The 22,368-nt window shown below is 42.4% G+C and overlaps 1 protein-coding gene and 1 pseudogene across 1 annotated transcript in view; both read right to left on the bottom strand.

Moving 5' to 3' along the window:
* ASTN1 (astrotactin 1) overlaps positions 1-22,368 on the bottom strand; it is a 329,737-nt gene that overhangs the window by 226,032 nt on the left and 81,337 nt on the right. The gene's annotated exons all lie outside the window — the stretch shown is intronic.
* LOC101323147 (casein kinase I pseudogene) lies at positions 16,375-22,185 on the bottom strand (annotated as a pseudogene).

Raw genomic sequence — 22,368 nt, 5'->3', positions numbered from 1 at the left:
CCATTCACCCAGAGAGGCAACATGGGATGGCAAGCAGGTTTGCTGGGGAGTGATGGTTCAGACATGCTGAGTTTGAATTACATATTGGACCTCCAGGTAGAAATGCCCCATAGACAGGTGCATGGACACATCAGAAGCACATGGGAATATCTCCTCTGTGGTCATGTACAAGTGACGCTAAGGGGAAGCCATGTGAATGGATGAATTCACCTACAAGTCTGCAGTGTGTAAAGGTCAAGGGCCAAGGATGAGACCAGGGACAATTGTCCTTTAAGGAAAAGGCTTCTCTGGGCCTCAGTTTCCTCTCCTGTTAAGTGAGAGGGATGGGCTTCTGGGCTCTCTCAGGTGACTTTCACCTCCACGATGCCTCATTTCATGCCTTTTTATTTGGCTCCAGCTTTCACTCACAGAGGGTTCTTCCTTCCTTCCACCTTTGTTATTTTTGGAAAAGACTGTTTGAAGCTTAAGCTCCTCTGAAGTGGCCCCTTGATCTTTCTGTCATAAGGACACGCATACAAAGAGTACAGCAGGGAGACTTTGGAGCAGAAGAAAAGGCAAGCGAGAACCAGGGCCAATCTCAGTGCCAGGACGTGACCCTTCTCGCCCTTCAAAGGAGCCACCATAGCATGTATTTCCCTCCCACTCCTCAGTTGTTCAGGGCAGGTGTTTTTGATACAAACCAGAAGAATAACACCAGCACCTTGTGTTAAACACTCCTGGCTTCCCTTTACTACTCTCTCTCCTGATACTGGAGGGAACTCTGCCACTACAGATTGGCCTAAGGTATTGGTACTTCATTACTCGCTAGTAGATTCTGAATTATTGGGACCATAACATTTTCATTGGCCAAATCCCCATTTATAATTTTATCTACTCTTCCACTTATCAATGTACCATATTTCCTATTTTTCCATCTCCTGCCTGCATAAAGCACATGTAGATGTTCTCTGTGGAAAATACACCCAAATTCCTATTAAACTCAAGATAAAGAGGGGGAAATTCAATTTATTTTTTGTATACTGCCCATTTCTCCTTAGCCTTGACTTCTTAAGCCCTTGGGTTATGGGCCAGTGCTTATTTTCATGGCTGCATTACTAGATTTTATTACATTTGTACTGTGAGGCAAGATAGTCTCATTTTATATCTGGAGAAATAGGTTTAGTGACCTGATGACAACAACTGGCCATGGATCAGTATATTTTCCTTATTATGTGAGTCCAGGGCCGTATGTTTTTGGTTGTCTGGGCAGAGTATAAAATGTATTGCCGATCACACACAGATTCAACACTAGTGATCTATCGTCCTCTCTCTGGCACCACCCAATATCAGAAGATGACAACCCTCTGCATTTTCTAAAATTCTTGTAGGAAATCTGTAGGTCCAAAAGCATCATTCTTTCCTCTATGCCAAATTAGGTCAAGTGCCATGGAGGAAAAAATGTTTCATCTCACCTTTAAAAGTAAAAACATTGTTTTTAGGTATTAAAAATTAAGAATTCCAAGTGTAAAGTTAGAAATGAATGAAAATCATCCACTGGGGGGGGGGGGGGCTTCCCTGGTGGCGCAGTGGTTGAGAGTCCGCCTGCCGATGCAGGGGACACGGGTTTGTGCCCCGGTCCGGGAGGATTCCACATGCCGCGGAGCGGCTGGGCCCGTGAGCCATGGCCGCTGAGCCTGCGCACCCGGAGCCTCTGCTCCGCAACGGGAGAGGCCACAACAGTGAGAGGCCCGCGTACCGCAAAAAGAAAAAAAAAAAAAAAAAAATCATCCACTGGGCTTTCCCTGTATAAACTGTGATGAGGCATTAGGTTTCTAACCCCTGGAATAAAATAGTTTCCTCCTGCAAAGGCCCATTATATATCAGGAAAACAATAGAAGAGTTCTTTCTCCCATGTTTTTTGTGGAGCTCTTCCCCAAATCCTCAATTGTCAACATGGTCTCCTAAGTGGACCACTGTCAGCGATCACCACCTGCGGTCAGGCTATCAAGATTATAAATGAAATACAGAACTGTAAGGGAGTCTTGGTCCCACCTGGACCAAACCTCTGCAGGAAGCTCTTCTACATCCCAGGTATCCAGACAAATAAGGGCCTGGAGGTTTCTAGGGATATATGTTCTACATCCTCCAAATCCTCTCCACAGCATACTTATCCTACCTTACTAAGATGTTTTTCTTCTTTTGTCAGCGTCAATCCCCCTGTTGCTGTCACTTAAACCTGTTCCTTTCATCTCTGTCTTCTGTGGAGATGGAAAGTAGCTGTAGGTTGGAGCCTTGTAATGGTATCTGCAGATACGTGACCACTGCCTCTGAAGTACCATATGCCTCTGACTGCAAAGCACAGCACTTCTCCAGTTCCCCATCACGACAGGAGTGAAGTTGTCCCGGTCATACTTCTGAAGCCATCAGGGAGTGAATGGTTGGAGGCGTCACCATTTTCACTCAGGAAGAAAGAAAGGCAAATGACCACCAAGGACAAGAGAACCAGCTAATTTTGCTCTACCACAATTCCAGGCCCTGCATGTCTCCCACTAAAAGCAGAGGCTGCTATGGAAGCTCTTATGTACAGTTTATGTACCTTCCCAATCACAAAGGTGCCAGAGAGTATGTCCCTCCCCAAATAAAAATCTCAAGAGTGGGTACATTCTGAGCCCAAGACCTGTTTTCATAACTCAAACCTATTATCCCCATCCCAGTCCATCTGCAGGAGAGGTGAACTCCATTAATTTTCCCGTCCTTTACTTCAGAACTCTTCCTATCTTCACTTTTCCTTTCATATCCCTTCCAGCCTAGAAGGAAAGCTATTCTTTTTCTTCTCAAAGTTCAACCCCTCCCCCTGGGCCCTCAACTTCTCCCTCACTTGCTACCTCTAAAGATTTTGTTCTACTCTCCTGTCCCTTTTACCTGCAATCTACCTTCCCAGTAGTTCTTCCTCCTTCATCTAAAATAATGGTAAAAGTCATCCTCACCTCCATCTCCTCCAGAAGAAGAATAGCTTCTGATCTTGATTTTGACTTTTCTTATGGATTATTTGTCCTTTCATTAATTGCTTAACCCTTCGAAAATTAAGCCTATGAATTTATTTTCTCTACTCATTCTCTCTTTTACTCCTTAACCCATCAACATCCAGTTTTTCCCCAAATGATATAAGGTGTGAGCAGAAGAGCACAAGCATAAGATTCTATGAACTTCTACCTGGGCCAAGAACCTCTTGAGTACATGGATTGGTCACAGCAAGTGATGGCTGAATGAAAAAAGGCATGAACACAGGAAAGGGATGGGACAGCAGAGGGTAAGCAAAAGGAATGATTTTCATTGAATGACTGGTACTAATCCATGCCACGCACTGTGTTTAGTGTTAGAAATACTTGTCTTATGTGATCAGAGATAACTTTGGTTCTTAATTCAGTTCTGCTTTTAACCATCCACATGATATTGAACAAGTCAATGACCTTTTTCTGGAGCCTAGTTTCTTATCTACAAAACAAAGTGATTGGACCAAAGGATTTCTCATGCTCCCTGACACCTAAAAGATATGAAAGAAAAGCATTTGGTTGTATATGTTGGAGAACTTAGAGATGAAATAGTCCCAAGTTTCTAAGGCTTTCTTTTTTTCTCTCCCTCCCTCCATCCCTCTTTCCTTCCCTTCCTTTCATTTTTTAAAAATCTGATATGGAACCTTGTATCATATTTTTCTTCCTGTTTACCAAGCTTATTTATTGAGTAATAATTTATTTTTTTCTCTTTTTATTCAAAGACATAGATAACTGGGGTCATGTGGCCCCGTTGCAAGAGCATAGGTTTTGAAAACAGGCAGTATGAATTTGAATCGTGCTTTGCCACTTACTAGCCCTATGATCCTGGACAGGCTACTTAACTGGTATTAGCCTTAGATTCCTCACCTATAAAATGCCGCTAAGGCAGTAAAGGGCACCTGCAAAATCCCTGCTTCCGAGGATTTTTACGAGAGGTGGTAGAGATAAAAAGCCTGGTTCACAGAATCGTTGGCACAGGAGGCATGGAATGAGTTTCCCTGGTTTTCTCTTTATCTTTTTCTTCAATAGCAAGGGCAAAGTTTCTATCAGGTTCTTAACAAAGACTGCAAATACAAATACCTTGTAGGTACCCTTTACTCTCTCACTGGCTTCTAGGTGGGCTGGTGTCTTTCACAGGAAATGACTGACCTACTGGAATTCCCTCATTAAATGATGAAGTAACAGAGTTTGGTCACCTGCCCAAGTTCATGGCAATGTCAAAATCAGCAACCAGGTTGTTTCACTCTCCATGTGGTTCTTATTCAAGGTCCTCACGATGCTCCTTAGGGGCGGGGGAGGGGGGGTTCTCCACAGCTGATTTTGTGTTCCTCAGAAATGGAATATTTTTTCACTCAATAATGATCTGACAAAAGACTTTTCTGTTATTACTGAGGTTGTCAGATGTCCTGGTCTTGCATAATAGCAGAGAAACCCTCCCCTTCCTCCACATACATCTTCTCCTGGTGTTTTTCTTTCCTCCTTCTTGTCTCTCTAGTGGTATCTTCTCTGTAGTATCATGGATCATTCAACCAACCTCTTTCTCCACCTTTAGCTTTCTTTTCATGTCAACTAGTTTTAAACATAAATATAAATTTCAAGAAGGGAAAAAGCCTTAACCTTAAATACATTTATGGTGGAAAAAGAATTATTGCAAAAATGTTCCTCTTAGCATTTAACTTGCAGACACTGGAATCCATCTAGATGCTCAGCATGAGAAAAGGGATGGATAAATGATGGTATGGACATATGATGAAATACTATGTAATACCAAATACAATTAACCATCATATGTTTCAAAGAACATTTAATGATGTGGCAAATCACTTACAATATAAGGTCAAATAATGTTTTTAAACTCTTTTTAAATTGTGTAAAATATGAGCTCAGTTTTCCAAAAAGAATTTTATATGAATAGAAAGTTGGCAAAACATGTAACTAATGTTTACAGTTCGTCCCTGGAGAGTGGGGGTATGGGAGATTCTAAATTTCTTCTTCATATGTTCTGTGTGTTTCTTCTCATCTTTAGTATGATTGATAGTTTTTAATGAAAAGAAAATAATAGCTTTTATTTTGACACCAGAGATCGTTAGGTATCTTCTATGGCACCTAATATGAATACTCTGGGTGTTTGGTTTGTAAAACTGCCAAAGCGATTTGCATGGGCACAGACTATTATAGCCAGAGAGAACTAGAAAATAGCATCTATTCTCAAAATGTTTTCAACAGCGTAACTCTTTCTTCAAAAGAAACCTTTAAAGAGACGCTTACTATGTCAACAGAGATAAAAGAAGAATGGTTCTCATCCCAGCAGAGATAATGGGCTCAGAGTCCCATCATTTCCATCTTCCCACCCTCCTGATGGCAGCTGAAGCCTGTTAGTGAAAATCCCTAGGACTCTGGGAGACACCATTTGTAAAGATCCTGATTTGGTACAACCTCTCTGTGCTGCAAGTGAAGAATCAGGCACCAAGAGGGGCAGTGACTTGCATGAAGTCATCAGGGTTCCCGACCAGGACAAAACAGAAAACACCAATTTTCAGACTCCTAAGCTGGTTGCATGAGAGACTTGCCCAGAAGAGAAAAGCATCTTTCAGGGATGTTCTTGAGGTGCAAGAGTAAAGAAACAGGACCTGGGATGCTCACCGTGAGGAGTCAGCCACCCTCAGCAGTGCGCTCAGCAAGTCGTATGTAGAATTCTGCCCATTCAGCAGGAGACTGAATGGTATTTATTATTTGGAGGTGAGCATGGCCTCTTTTTCAACCTTCAGACCCTGTGAATCTCCTCTGATCCCCACCTCCATCCTCAGGCTGCCTAGGCTTACAAGAAATACTGCTAAATCCTTTCCCCTCATTGCAATGAATCAATGTCTCTGTGGTCTGCAGTCCTCAACCGTGTTTCAAACAGAGCCAGCTTTTGGACGGAAGCATAAAACCCCAAATCTTGCTGGAGCTGTTCAGAGAGCCCAAGATGCTGGTGGGAGCGGGGGAGTGTTAATCCCCACTTTCGAGGCCAGCTCCTACTCTGGTAATTACATTTTGCTTCAAAAAAGTGTCCCTGCCACTGCTGGTAGATACAGTCTTCATTTTCACCTCTCCAAACGAAGCTGGGAGATAAGGTCTCTCTGAAGGTGGCTTGCTGACCCTGGAGGTGGCTTTGTTCAGGGCACGGCTGCATTTCAGCACTGGCCGAGCTGGGCTGTCAGTCCTGGGGTTTGCTGAGCTGTTTGCAAAGAGCTTTGCTTAAAGAAGTTATATATCTGTAAGGTATTATTATCACCTCATCTTTTTGAATCTTCAACTCCAGTCATAGTGATGAGGAACCAACCTCATGTGCCTCAGAGTTTCAGTTTAGTACAAGCTTAAAGGCTTGGGTTTTGAAAAGATATCTGAACCCCTCAGATGTGACAGAATTGAACTGGAAATCTGCTTAAGCACCTAAAGAGAATGGAAGGCTTCCTACTGCTACCCACGGAGATGCTGGCCTGCCTCTGCTTCTGCCAGCACTGAGAAGCCAAGACAAACTTCCATTGCCAGAGTTGAATAATATTCACTCCTAAGTGTCCAGCCATCTCATAAGGGGCAAAACAGAGGCAGTTTTCTTGAGCTTGGGAATCAGGCCGATAAGCCAAAGACATAGAGAAGTTGGAACAGCTGTGACATTCGCCACATGCCTGATTAGCCACTTCACAGAATGTAGCTAGTGTCACCATCAGTAAAATCAAAAAGGCAGACAGGACATTCACAAGGGAAAAATACACGTGTTTGGGAGTTAACAACAAAGCAAGAGGTGCTACTTTAATTTTTCTGAAAAATCCTACACTCGGTTGATATTACCTATTTTAAAAATTATTTTAAACATTTCTCGCTTAAAATGTAGCATGCTCATTCTAAGACGTCAAACAACTGAGAAGCTTTTGAAGCGAAACTTCTGCCCGTTTGCCTTGCAATCCCACTCCCGGAAGTAACTAACATTAAAGTTCAGAATATATCTTTGCACACCATTCTCCAAGCTCACGTAACTATATACAAGCACATGTGGAGTATTTCTTCCCTCCCGCCTTCTTCCTTCTCTTCCTCCTTCCTTCCTTCCTCAACAAAACAGGGTAATCAACACATCAAAATTCTTCCATTAAGGTTTAGAAACCAGCAATACTTGTTGGATATGAACTGCTTTGTCTGGCCCAGAGTCAGAACTGGCCAAATTACTGCATGTTGTCTCTTCTCTCTCCCCCCACCACACACCCCTCCCGTCTACGGGAGGGATAATGGGCAGTGAGCCAGCAAGAAAGGATGGTGATTTTTCTTGGTTTACGTAACCAGCACAGCCAGTCCTTCTCAAAAGCAGAGGAGGTTACCCAGGAGCCCCTGCCTAATCTCATCAATGCGGAGGCATGGAGCTCCCAGATCTCTGTACTTTGTTTGATGTCAAGAGTCTTCATGCTCAGAAACAGAGACACAGATATAGAGAACAAACGTATGGACACCAAGGGGGGAATGTGGCGGGGGGGGGGGGGGGTGGTGGGATGAATTGGGAGATTGGGATTGACATGTATACACTGATGTGTATAAAATGGATGACTAATAAGAACCTGCTGTATAAAAAAATAAAATAAAATAAAATTCAAAAAAAGAAAAAGAGTCTTCCTGCTCAGTGGGGAAGCTCACACCACCTGGGGGTCCTTGACGGCTCCATGAGCGTTTCTGGATTGCTTCTGAATGGGACCAGATTTGACCCTTCCAATAACAAAAGCTCCTATGGAGGGCAGTTAAAGCCATTTGTATAATTTAGTTAATGTATTAATTAATCTTTGTTCCATAGCTATGCCTGGAAGGAGAGAGACAGATTCAGAGAAAGAGGCACCAGAGGGACACTATACGCTGAAAATATTTGAGGCAAATAAGATCAATGAATACAAGTACTCCTCAATTTCCAGAGTCCAGTTCATAGAACGGTAGAAGCCTTACCTGATACCCCACAGGATACATATACCTACCCACACCACCCTCTCTCACACACACTCATAACTCACACAGAGACACATGCAGAAAGAGTTGTATCTTTATTCTCACTCGCCCTCCCTGCACCACCCAGCCCAAGCCCGGCTCTCCACCTGCATATCACACTCTCCCCAGTACTGGCTGAGGTTCTTCTACAACCCTACAAACTCCATCACAACTGACCCTTAGCAAAGACCTTGCAATCAGACACTGAAATAGAAATTAGAAGTCACTGAAAACAGTCACCTTTCCCAGGGTGTTATCAGTCAGTGGCTGAGTGAAGCTCTTATTTTGTTTAATAAAAATAGGGCATCCTCTTCACTTCTGACACCAAAAGCACTAGTGGCCCACGTATTAGTTTAGCCCTGCTCACATGAGCATAAATGTACACACTTGCAAAACACACCACACACACACACACACTCCTCAATCACCACCATCATCACTGCAATACAAACAACACAATTCAATACAATATAATACAACACACGGTGTTGGTATTCTTATAATTCCTTCTAGACTGTGAGCTTCCTAAAGGACAAAGATCCATGAGACAGTCTTATGTTTGCAGTCCCTTGGTAGAATGTCTAATAGATAAACCAGCAGGGTGGCTTGACAGATAATTAGCATCATGATGAAATCTTAAAACTAGAAGAGATTACAAAAGTCATCTAGATCCTATATCCATTTAAATGGTCATCCAGCTTGTGCCAACAAAGCTCAACCAACCCTCCACCTTTGAATAAAGACCACCCATCCACAGGGAGCTCAGTTGAAATGCTCTCTACTTTGAGTCAAAACATCTCCTTCTCTGAAGCCTCAACCCATCAATCCCTTGTATTCATTAGTCTTTTCCCACATCTACATGAAAGACCTTCAGATATTTGAAGTCTGCTCCCATGGTTCCCAGATCTTTTTCTGATGAAGCATAATAGTTCATTCAATTGTTCCTTATCCTTTCAACATGTCTTGGGACGCCTTTACCATCCTTTTTACATGCCTTTGTTTTCAAGAGTGGGTGGAGAGAGGGGCTAAATTCAAATGTTAATAAGGAGGATGTGGGTAAAATACATGTATGAGTCTGGGTCTGCTTGTGGTAATGAAGGAGTGATAGGGCTGGTGGTAAGAGGCCCATCTTACCAAAATGCCTTCAAATGAGAACACAGACTTCGTGAAAGCCAAATATAATATGTATTTGGGCTAGATTCACCCACTGAACTAGATATTTCCTGAATCACAACGACCAGAACTGACCTCAAAAGTCTGGGTGTCATTTGACCAGCTCAAAAAAAAAAATGATGTTAATATCCCACTGGAGTAACTATACTTCTGTTAATGCTGCAAACATTACATTAACCTTTTAGGATGTGACATTCTGCCGACTCACAACAGGCTCTCTGTGAACTAAAGCCTGGAATTATTTTATAGGGCTGTTATTGTTTTTCTTAAATGCAGTTTTAAGACTCTATGTTTATTCCTTCTAAATTTTACCTTTTCAGATTCAGCCCATCTTTCCAATCTGTCAAGATTCTTCTGAGTATAGACTTTGCCATTTTTGCCATCCAATGCAAATATTCCCCTTGCTAGTTTCATGTAACCTATAATTATGATAAGCATTTTTATTGATATAATTCACATACCATAAAATCCACCCTTTTATATTGTACAATCTAGTGATTTTTAATATTTGCAAAGTTATACAACCATCACTACTATCTAATTCCAGAAAATTTTCATTAGCCTAAAAAGAAACTCTATTCCCATTAGCAGTCCCCATCCCTCCTCCCTCCATCCTCTGGCAATCATGAATTTCTGTCTCTATGTAGTTGCCTGTTATGGACATCTCATAGAAATGGATTCATATAATATATGGTCTTTTGTGTGTGGCTTCCTTCACTTAGAATCATGTTTTTTAAGATGCATCCATGTTGTAGCATTTATCAGTACTTTATTTCTACGGCCAAATACTAGTATATTGTAGGGATTCAGCACACTTTGTCTATTCATTCTTCAGTTAACATACACTTGAATTGTTTCCATTTTTGAATGCTATAAATAATGCTGCTATGAACATTCATGTGGAAGTTTTTTTGTGGACAGATGTTTTCAATTCTCTTGAGTATATACCTAAAAGTGGAATGGCTGGGTCATATGGTAACTCTATGTTTAGCTCTTTTGAAGAAATGCCAAATCATTTTCCACATCAGCTGAACGATTTTACATTCCCACCAGCAGTGTATGAGGGTTCTGACTTCTCCACATCCTTGTCAACACTTATTATTGTTTGGTTTTGATTATATCTATCCTAGGGCTATGAAGTGGTATTTCACTGTGGTTTTTATTTGTAGCTCCCTAAAGACTAATGCTATTGAGCATTAGCCCATTTCATGGGCTTTCTGACCACGTGGATATCTTTGGAGAATGTCTATTCAAATCTTAGCCCAATTTTTAGTTGGATCATTAGTCTTTTTATTATTGAGTTGTAGGAGTTCTTTATATATTTTAGATACATGATTTTTTAAAGTATTTTGGATATTTTATCAGATACATGATTTGCAAATATTTACTCTTACTCTGTGGGTTGTATTTTCAATTTCCTGATGTCGTTCTTTGAAACACAAAAGTTTCAAATTTTGATGAAGCCCAATTTATCTAATTTTTTCCTTTGTTGCTTGTGCTTTCAGTGCCACAGTTAAGATGCATTGCCTAATCTAAGATCACAAAGACTTACACTTATTTTCTTCTAAGGCTTTTACAGTCTTAGCTCTTACATTTATATATTAAATCCACTTTGAGTTATTTTTTGCATATGGTGTGAGGTAAGGGTTCAACATCATTCTTTTGCATGGATACGCAGTTGTGTAGTTGTACCAGCACCACTTTCCTCATTGAATTGTCTTGGCACCCTTGTCAAAAATGAATTGCCTACAAATATAAGGGTTTATTTCTGTACTCTCAATTCCATTCCATTTTTATATGTCTAGCCTTATGCCAGTAGTGCACTGTCTTTATTACTGTGGCTTCGTAGGACAAACATGTTTCTGAATGTTACAGAAATCAATTACAGAAATGTTGAACAAGACGGGTCTAAGGAAAGAGCCCTGCGGCACTAGAATATAAGTTCCATGAAGGCAGGAGCTTTGTCTCCTTTGGTCACTAGTACATTCTCAGTACCTAGAAAAGGGTCTGACACATGGTAAAGCTCTGACTAAATATCTGTTGACACTGAATGAATGACTGAATAAAAAATATGATTAGAATCCACTATCAAATTACAACCACATATGAATCTGCTTACTTGGAGCAGCATTCTGACTTCTCCTTCCATCAAGTCTGGAAAGCTCATGTGGAAGACCTTGCCAAATATTTTGCTGAAGCCTAAAGGGCACTTATTTTAACACTCAGTGTCAGAATACCATATATGACATCCATCAACTTAGAGTTACCAGAAGAACAGTGACTTAGGCCATTCCAGGCACAGGCAGGACACCACCTGATGACTTAAGGAAATCCTCACTTACCTATTCCTTTAAAACAGTTATTACCAACTTGGAAGAATTGCAAAATCCTATGGCAACCACATTCATATCATTTAATAACCCCTGTCTGGTAAGTTAATACTCTGAGATGTCCCATTTGCCCTTTTCGGAAGAGCAAGCCCAGGAAGCAACAATGAAAAACAAGCAAAAAAAGACCCTGCACACACCCACGACACTGGCTCTGCCAGAGCTCTCCCGGCTTCTGAATGGGACCTAGATGATTGAAAGATGACAGCGTGGGGAGATTTCATCAAAAAATGAAAGAAACATCAACAAAGAAAAGGAGAGATTTCAACTTTTCCCATAGATTAACGACTAGTTTTATTTTTTAAAGTTCAATTTTTTTCTTAATTGTATGTGAAAGCTGACTTTTCAAGCTGTGTGTTTGTATATAGGACTGTTAGGTCTCTGAATTTCATTGAAGGTTTATATTCTGGGGTTTATGTTTTGGGTACAGATCTGCATACAAATACTGATACTGACATCAGCTCCCAAGAGAGCCTGCCTTGTAGAAATATCCTTGCCTGAAATCTCAGGAACTTTCAGGCTCCAGCCTTATGTACTAATGCTGCCTCCTTGCTGAAAAAAAATCATCACAATTTTCAGTTGAGATCACTACACAAGTTACCTCACTTAATCTTCTCAGTTGAAATAGATATTGTTCTCTGCTATACAGATGAGAACAGCAAGGCTGAGAGAAGTTAAGAAAATTTCAATTCATAATCAGAGGAGCCAAGACTCAAACCCAGGTCAGTCTGACACCAAACTGCATGTCCTTAGCCACTGTATAATCCTGCCTCTCAAATGAATATAATGCACTATAAATGCACACAGGTGGTTTTAAATGAAGACAGGCTGCCTGAGCACATGATTGTCTTCTGAGTAAAATCCAACTGCCCTTCTTCCTCTAGATCCTTGCCCTGGACTTTGCCAATTCAAATGCCCATAATCTCAAGCCCACTGCCTTCTCTTTTTATTTTTTTTAATTTTTTTTTTTTTTTTTTTTTTTTTTTTGCAGTACGCGAGCCTCTCACTGTTGTGGCCTCTCCCGCTGCGGAGCACAGGCTCCAGACGCGCAGGCTCAGCGGCCATGGCTCACGGGCCTAGCCGCTCTGCAGCACGTGGGATCTTCCTGGACCGGGACACGAACCCGTGTCGCCTGCATCAGCAGGCAGACTCTCAACCACTGCGCCACCAGGGAAGCCCCTGCCTTCTCTTTTTATCCTTCTCACATTCTCAATATGTATTTTCATTCTCAATGTTTGCTTTTGTGGGGGGGCGGGGGCACAATTCACATGAAATCTACCTTCTTAACAAATTTTTAAGTGTACAGTACAGTACTGTTAACTATATACACACTGCTGCACAACAGAGCTCTAAAATTTTTTCATCTTGTATTACTGAAACTCTGTACCCATGGAAAAGCATCTTCCCATTTCTTCCTCCCTCTGGTCCCTGGCATCCACCATTCTACTTTCTGTTTCTCTGAGTTTTACTACTTTGGATACCTCATGTAAGTGGAACTATGCACTATTTGTCCTTCAGTGATGGATTATTTTCATTTTTTCATCAATGGACATTTAGATTGTCCCATATCTTTGCTATTATTAATAATGCTGCAATGAACATGGAAACGCAAATATCTCTTCAAGATCCTATTTTCAATTATTTTAGATAAATACCCAGAAGTGGGATTGCTGGATTATTTTATATAGTAGTTCTACTTTTAATTTTTTGAGGAAACTTCATAACGTTTTCCACAGTGGCTGTACCATTTTACATTCCCACAGTGTATAAAAGTTTGAATTTCTCCACAGTGTTACCAAGCTATTTCCTGTTTTTTTTTATGATAGCTATCTTAACAGGTGTGAAGTGATAGCTCATGATCTGCACTTCTCTGATGATTAATTATGTTGAGCATCTTTCATAAACTTGTTGACCATTTGTGTGCCTTGGAGAAATGTCTATTCAAGTTCTTAGCACATTTTTAAATGAAGTTATTTGGTTTTAACATTGGAGTCCTTAATATACTGGCTATTAACCTCTTACCATAATATGGTTTGCAAATATTTTTTCCCATTCCATAGGTTGCCTTTTCACTCTGTTGATTGTTTTCTTTGCTGTACAGAAGCTTTTCAGTTTGAGGGACTTCCCTGGTGGTCCAGTGGTTAAGAATCCACCTTCCAAGGCAGGGCACACGGGTTTGATCCCTGGTCGGGGAACTAAGATCCCACATGCTGCAGGGCAAATAAGCCTGTATGCCACAACTACTGAGCCCACAGACCTCAACTAGAGAGAAGCCCATGCGCCACAACTAGAGAGAAGCCTGCGTACTGTAACAAAGAGCCCATGCACCACAACGAAAGATCCCGCGTGCCGCAACTAAGACCTGACGTAGACAAAAATAAATAAATATATATATTTTTAAAAGAAGCTCTTCAGTTTGATGTAGTCCCACTTGTCCACTTTTGCTTTCATTGCCTGTGTTTTTGATGTCATATCCAAAAAATGATTGCCAACACCAATCTTACGAAGATTTTCCCTCTGTTTTCAAGAAGTTTTATAGTTTCAGGTCTTATGCTTAAGTATTTAATCCATTCTGAGTTGATTTTTTTTGTTTGTTTTTTGTGGTACGCAGGCCTCTCACTGTTGTGGCCTCTCCCGTTGCGGAGCAACAGGCTCCGCACGCGCATGCTCAGCGGCCATGGCTCATGGGCCCAGTCGCTCCGCGGCATGTGGGATCTTCCCGGACCGGGGCACAAACCCATGTCCCCTGCATCGGCAGGCGGACTCTCAACCACTGCGCCACCAGGGAAGCCCCTGAGTTGATTTTTAACATAAGGGTCCAACTTCATTCTTCTGTACGTGGATATCCAGGTTTCCCAACACCATTTATTAAAGAAATTATTCTTTCCCTATTGTGTAGTCTTGGCAATCTTGTTAAAGATAATTTGACAGTGTGTGCTTGGATCTAGTTCTAGACTCTCTATTCTGTTCCATTGGTCTATATGTCTGCCATTGTGCCAATATCATACTGTTTTGATTAGCACAGCTTCGTATTGTTTCGAAGTCTAAATGGAAACACATCCCTGTGCATGGATTGAAAGACTCAATATTGTTAAAATGTCCATACTATCTAAAGTGATCTACAGATTCAATCCAATGCCTATGAAAAATCCCTATGGCATATTTTGCAGAAATAGGAAAATAATCCTAAAATTCATGTGGAATCACAGGATCCTGATAGCCAAAATGATCTTGTGAAATAAGAACAAAGATCAATAAGTGTTTTTACTCTTGCTGCTTCTTGCAGATCAACCCACTAACAAGACCACAGCAGTAATTTTTGCACGTCTATGACACACTCTCTCTTTGAACACTAGCTTTGAGAGAAAACTTGGATGTCATTCAGATGCACGAATCCCAGATACCCAAAGCCTGCTTAAGCACCTCAAGTCCAATATAGCTAACTTCTAAAAGTAAACCCAGTTTAGAACAACTCATGCAGAGATCTTAACAGTTTCCTCACTCGTCCCCAGTCTTGACAAAACTCCTATAATTTTTGCTCATCAGTATCAGTTCTCCAATCATCACCACCACTGGGAAAATGCCGTGATATTTTCCAAGAAAAGTCCCATAACTATTTTTTTTCCCCAACTGCCAAACACCTCCACCTTATTTCATACAGAAATGTCTCCACATAGGTTCACCCGTAACAACTGCAGCTCCCATGAACACAGTCTTTGGGGTTAGAACATGGTTTAAATCCTAATCTCATCATCTATCAGCTGTGTGTCTCTACACAACTCATTTAATAAACCTAAGCCTCAATTTCCTCACCTGAAACTGGCTCTAGTAATGATACCTCTATCAAAGATTTGTCATAAAGATGAAATAATACAGCGCCTGGCACTCAGCAAAGCCTGCATGATAATCATTATTATTAGTAGTAGTATTTTGGTTTCATTTTCCTTTATTTTTTTTAAAAAGCCCCTAAATTCTGTGGCCTCCAGGAAGCATCAGCGAAACGAAGTGCCATTTCTGTACACTTTGTAAGGCAAGACCTAGATGCACACGCCGCAGGGAACGCCCCCAGTTGCTCTGACCGCGCAGCACTCCGGCCTCCGGGAGACCACGCTGACCGCTCGGACCGGGCCCACTGTGGGTCTGGGACTGGCTTTAAGACGCTTATCTCCCACTGCTCGGCCGACAGCGCCGAGCCAACACAAGAAAACCAGGCACACCTGGCACCACCCAAGGGGCCCAGTGATGGCCGCCCAGAGGTCTGGGCCCTGGGGCAGCGGCTGGAGTAGGTGCGCAGGAACTCCCTGCCGGCCACACCTGCCGGCCCAGGCTTTGGAGCAGCATTTCGGCTGGGGGCCGCCCTCACCCAGCCTTCCCCTTTGGCCTGGGGAGGCCCAGGGCGGGCTCACCTCTGGCAGCAACGTCCCACAGCGACCCCAGGAGAAAACGGCCTCCGGATAGAGGGAGAGAAGCTGCACTTTATGGCACTAACGGGGCCGGCGGCTGCACTACTTACTCAGCAGACACGGGCGGAGATGCAAGGCAGAGCGGCCGCTGGAGTTTTCTTTTCTCCTTGTTCTAAATAGCTAATGCTCTTGGAAGGGCGGACTAGACACAGGTGTAAGGAATCTCGTCCAAAGTCTCATGTAAAGTAAGTGATCCCACGTGGGGAGGGCAGCTCTGCCGGCCTGGCAGTCTGCGTCCGGCTGCGGCCACATGGCCATGGCCAAGCTGGCCCCGAGGGGCTGCAGCGGGAAGATTCAGGGACCACCGCTCCAGGGTCACTTGCGTGGCTCCAGCGATTTTCTCTTTCTCCTCTGAAGGAAACAGCAGCACTTGGTGTCGTCAGCCACCTCCACGTCTGCAGGGACTGTGATGGGGACACCGAAGTGACCAGCGGTGGTGTCGTCGGCATTCAGCTCCCCGTGGATGGAGTTCAGTGCCTGGTTTTTGCTGTGTAGCAAGGCTTTGGCCCGAGCCTGAGGCTGCGAGGGCAGGCTGGTGTGGACCGTGCCATAGGCGTGGGCCGGGCCTTCCCGGCCCAGTCGGACTGGTAACCAAACACAAAGCGGCTGCGGTCAGAGGTAGTGAAGAACTTGTGCAGGTAGTCAGAGTTCAGCTTCTCGAAGAAGTCCAGGCGCCGCCCGTAGCACAGGTACGTGGCCATCTCCGGGAACCTCTCGGGGAGGCTCTCGGTGGGCGTGGCCCGCTTGGTGTCCCGGATCTTCCGCTGGCGCGCCTTGAGCCTCTGCCCGCGCAGGCTGTCGCACAGGAAGCACGTAGCCCAGCGCCTCCAGGTTATCACAACGGCTCTGGTCCTTGCCCAGGTGTGTTGAGGCTTATGTAGCACGTCGTGCTCGCAGTACGGGATGTGCTTCTTGGTCTCGGGGTTGATGGACTCCTTGGCTAGGCCGGAGTCAGTCGATGATTGTGGATGGCGTGCCCGGCAGCCCAGCCAGGAAGTTCTCGGGCTTCACGTCCCGGTAGGTGAGGCCCTTGGTGTGCATGTACTTCATGCGCCTGACCAGCTGGATTGCGATCCTGAGCACCGTTTTGAGCGTCAACTTCTGGTTGCAGGAGTGGAACAGGTCCTCCAGGCCAGACCCGAGCAGCTCCAGCTCCGTGGCGTTGTAGTACTTCCCTCACAGGCCGAAGTAGTAGACCTGGCGCATGCCCTCTGCGGCGCTGAGCTGCGCTTAGAAGCTGCACTCCAGGTGCAGCTGCTGCGCCTGGGACTTGATGGGCTCCAATTGATATAGTTAAGTATTCATTTGTATAAAGATTCTTTTCTAGCCGGAGCTCCCCAAAGTTGCTAACTGGCTGTCTACTCTCCCCAAATCTCTTAAATGACCCTGTCTGTGATTTAGGTTCCAAGAGGTCATGAAGTGAACCGAGATCACCTAGTAATGTTAAATGAGCCTGTAAGTGAATGTTGGGCAGCAAATCAAAACCACTGTTAGCAGCTACTCTGAGGAAGTTCCTCTCTTAAAGGACCAGCCGCCCTTTCATAAAAGACCACTTTTTTCTATGAATAATATATATAACAGTAGGGAAGAAAACGTTTCCATTAAGCAATATCAATTCTCAACACACTGGATATAATCTCTTATGCCTCCATAATTAAAAATTAAACACAAAGTATTATGTTAAAAAACTCCAAAGCTGATTTTTATGTACTCTTTTTCTCCAAAATCATCATTCTTACCAGCCTTTCAATATAATTATATTCCAGGGCAAAACATGCAGGTAAAAAAGAATAAATCAATATATATATAATCTTCCTTTAAAGTCCTAGCTTAGATTTTATGATGTGTACAGGCTGTTAAAAAAAAAAATCAGGTCTGAAATTTTCCACAATGAACATATATAGTATATCCCATATTTTGTTATTTTAAAAGGGAAAATCATGCAAAATATCTGATCTGTTGTATTTTTAGACACAAGAGACTTTCATTGACTGTGCAGGTTTTCATTGACTGTGTGAGTTTCTGTTAACCTATTTCTAGATCTTAAGTCCCTGACAAATAGCTGTTGCTTAATGTATATTTTTCTAAATAAATAAATACTAATATTAAATAAAAACTAAGAAGATATTTGAGGTTGGGACAGTTCAATGTTTTGCCAATATTATTGCCCAGTGGATTTTCCCCTCCTCTGCTCCACTTCCCTCTTTACTAAATAAAGAAAGAGCAATTTCAAGGAAACTATAACTGGGAAGTAGAAGGATTCTTACTGTTGTCCTTAATTCACTTAGGACAAGCATTCTCATCTTATTTATTTAAGAAAGTCCATGTGAAAGTCATTGAACTCAGAAAAGCATGGGCATCTATCTTCTTAAGCTATGAAAGTAAAAATAATGATAATAATATATTTAATTACAAGAAAAAATTTGGTTGTATGCATTTCGATCAACCCAAATTGATTAAAATTCAAATCACAGGATTTCTAAAGCTGGAAAGATTCTTACATGTCTTGGAATCTAACCCTTCCTTTTTAAAATTGTGGAAGCTGAGGTAGAAGAAGTTAAGTGATTGTCCCAAAGATACAGAACTAGTAAATGGCAGACAGACTTGTTCCCAGGTACCTAATTCCAATTTCAACACATGTTCCATTTCACTTCACTCTACTATAAACCCCTTAGTGTTTTACAGACTGATAATAAAAATTAGTTAATAAAGATGATGATGATAATGAAATTTCACTGTGCTGGAAACAGGGAAATGAGGTCAGTTAGCTGGCATTTGGTGATGCTTTTGTTAAGGCAGAACATCTATTATTTTCCATCTCCCTCTGCATTTAAAACAAATCTTTGTACTTTGCTTTAAAAAAGCCTTAGGCAACTAAGTATTATTCATTAAAACATTTAAGACAACTGACAGCTCCTAGTAATACACTTCCAGAACAGAACAAGCAGGATAAAGATAACTTAGCAACTGCATACACATAGAATTTTTCTACTGATACCCTAATCCCCTGCTGGCCAATTTTTTTAAAGTGGGCTTTTATTGTACCATAAAAATGAACAAGCTGAAGCTTTCACATCCGGAGAAAGGTTGGTACCTGCATGGAAAATGTTTTGCCTTCAGGAGTCCAGGATGAGAGAAGACCATTATTACTCCTAGGTAAGGACAACTAATATGCGATAGAACTGGGTACTGAAATTCCATTTGTGAGTAGCACATAAACTACAGCTTTAGCAAGATGATTCCATTTCTAAGTATAAGATGATTACTAATGCAAGGTTGGTCTTGTTACCACTAATATGACTTTGTCTTTTAAAAACCAAAAACCCAGCTTTGGAGAACTATTTGACAGTAGCTATGAAAACTAGGCACTTGCATCCACTATACACCGGAAATTCCACTCATCGGTATATACCTGACTAAAATGCATTTCTATATGAGTCAAAAGACATGCACAAGAATGTTCATAGCAGCCCTATTCAAAATAGCCCCAAACTGGAAGCTACTCAAATGGCCATCAAAAATAGGATGGATAAACACATTGTGATATAATCACACAATGGAATACCACTTTGCAGTGATAGTGGGTAAACTACAGCTACTCTCAGTGACACGAAACAGATTTTTACAAAAACATATTGTAGAGTAAAAGAAGCCACCTACGGGAAAAGTTTGCACTGTATGATTCTGTTATATAAAATTTAAAAGTGATCCTATTAATCTATGGTGTTACAAATCCAGTTAATGCTTCCCCTTGGCGGAGGGGGTGGTGACTGAAAGGGGCACAAGGAGGATTTGGGGGAGGGTGCTAACTCTGTTTTCTTTCGTGATCAGGGTCCTGGTTATACAGGGTCGCTATCTTTGTTTAAATGCATTGACCTATACGCTTATGATTTGTAAGTTCATATGAGTTTATGTATATGTCATTTAAAAAGTCTGAAACCCTAAACATTTTCCTATAAAAACATGATAGGGCGAGAGTGACACATGAGTAGAAGCGATGTGCCATCAGTAAGATAAAGAATGACTGCACCGGGCTTCCCTGGTGGCGCAGTGGTTGAGAGTCCGCCTGCCGATGCAGGGGATGTGGGTTCGTGCCCCGGTCCGGGAGAATACCACATGCCGCGGAGCGGCTGGGCCCGTGAGCCATGGCCGCTGAGCCTGCGCGTCCGCAGTACTTATTATGAGCCAATACAGCGTTAGGCATTTATATAATCTTCATAATAGCTTTCAAAGGCAGGTACTATTGGCCTCATTTTACAGAGAAGGAAACAGACTCTGAGAGAGGATGAAGCCTATGCAAGTTATGCTGCTACTAAATAAGGGAAGAGAGATTCAAATTTGGGACCACTGACTCCTCAGGCTGTTTTCATATAGCACAGTTTCTATAGAGGTCAATAGCCCTTTGACAAAATGTCTGCATTCCCTAGAGAAGAGAACCAAAGGGTTCTTTTCAACTCTGCTTTAAGTCTATCCTAACACCAGGGAGTATTCCAAGTGCAAGAAAAAACACAACCACCCTTTTGCCTGAAAAACAGTCTTAAATAGCAGGGGTAGTGAAGGTATAAGTTTTTAATAATTGTCATCACTGGGTTAAAACACTTTCTCAATCAAGCCCAATATTCTTTCAGAAATGATGGTATCCAAGGTGTGGGTATCTTCCAAAAGACAGGCCTCAAAAGTTTAGGTATCCACATTCAATGTGTCTAACCTCCTTTAGACTCAAGAAAAAATCACTCCTAGCACTACAGAACGGGCCAACATCCAAAGAGGAAGAAACCAATGGTGCCACCCCAAAAGACTTCAGAGAAACCGTAAACCAGCTGTATTGCTTTGAGGTATCAACTCCAACTAGGAGCAGGCGTCCCCTACAAGCTATTCCCTGACCATCACAGCTGATGCTATGACACAGAATAAACATCTGACTCTCCCTACCTCAGCTTCTCCACACTGCAAAAGGATGATAAGAACTCCTACCTGTCCTCAAAGGTGTTAAAAGAACCAGCTTATATCTGCAGAGAGAAGCACTGTTTGGGTGCTGAGTGACCTCCAATACAGGGAGCCTTGAACAATGCAGATTGGTGTCGGTCTTGGACAGATCACACATGTTCTCACCTCCCAACAGAGAAGGTTTGAGAGTGACCCCCTAGCTCATAATGAGACACAAAAGCAAATGGATGATGCGGAGATATATCTGGGGACTAAATGAAGAAATCAGAAGAAAAATCGGAGTGAAATTGGCCAGGCTAACAGTGACCTACAGTAGCCCTGCCCTTGCATACAAAATCACAGGATGGACATTGGTCCTCCGCAAGCTCTCTGGCAGGGTTGGCCGGGCTGGGCACTGGGAGAGTTGACTGAACCCACACCAGAGACAGCAGCCACAGAGACTCAATTAAAACTGATCTAACGTGAGAACAGAGAAGAGGATACACTGAGCTACAGGGATGGAGCAGCAGGTACTCAATGGGTATGCAAGAGTAGTAAAGCAATAGATAAATCAGACTTAATAGCTGGCTCCTGATCAGGTGACTCTCCTCCAGGGCTTCCACCTGGTGGCAAGCACAGGTGATTACTAAGAACAAGCTCCCAGGCTCTGAGTTAGGTCATTTTACATGTTTATCACACAGTCCTCTCACCAGCCCCTGAAAAGTGGGTATTATCATTTTTCAAGAAATGAGGGTCAAAGTGACAAAGTAACTTGCGTTAAGACAGTGCCGCCATCACTAAAATATAGGTCTGGCTGAGACAGGAGCCCTTGCTCATTAAACTGGGTCCTCCATCTCTCATCACAGTTATTCACTGTGTATACTAGCTCTGAGCAGATCCCCAGGCTGACTCAGTAGGAAATCCAAACTATGGTACCTGGCTTTGTAGTTAAAGGGTATGGCCTGTACTACAGTAACTGATCCAACAAGCATTTGAAGAGGCCCTGCTATGGGCCAGGCTTGTGCTAGATGAGAATAATGCAGAAAAAAGAAGACCCACTCCTTCACCTTGGCAACATCCATTGGCATCCAACAAGCATGGTGCAGCAGCCATTCTGGGCAAGTTCTCCAGCACAGACTTCAGCCACAGTTGGTGAGATGCGTAAGCAATCACAGAGGTTATGGCCCCCTTGAAAGCCATTCTCAAGGAGGCCCTCAGCAAACAGGATATTCTTTCGTCTGAGTTTTGACCGTTCTTTATTAATCTCCTGAGGATTATGGCTAAAAACTGCTGCATGTTCTTTTACTTTTAATTACAGTCCTATAGAAGGTTTGATTTTATTTTAAAAAAAAACAAACTAGTAAAATTACTGCAGAAGAAAAA

The sequence above is a fragment of the Tursiops truncatus genome, chromosome 1, assembly GCF_011762595.2.
Source record: "Tursiops truncatus isolate mTurTru1 chromosome 1, mTurTru1.mat.Y, whole genome shotgun sequence".
Classification (NCBI taxonomy): Eukaryota; Metazoa; Chordata; class Mammalia; order Artiodactyla; family Delphinidae; genus Tursiops; species Tursiops truncatus.
Note: the sequence above shows the minus strand (reverse complement) of the source record. Positions and strands in the feature narration are given on the sequence as shown.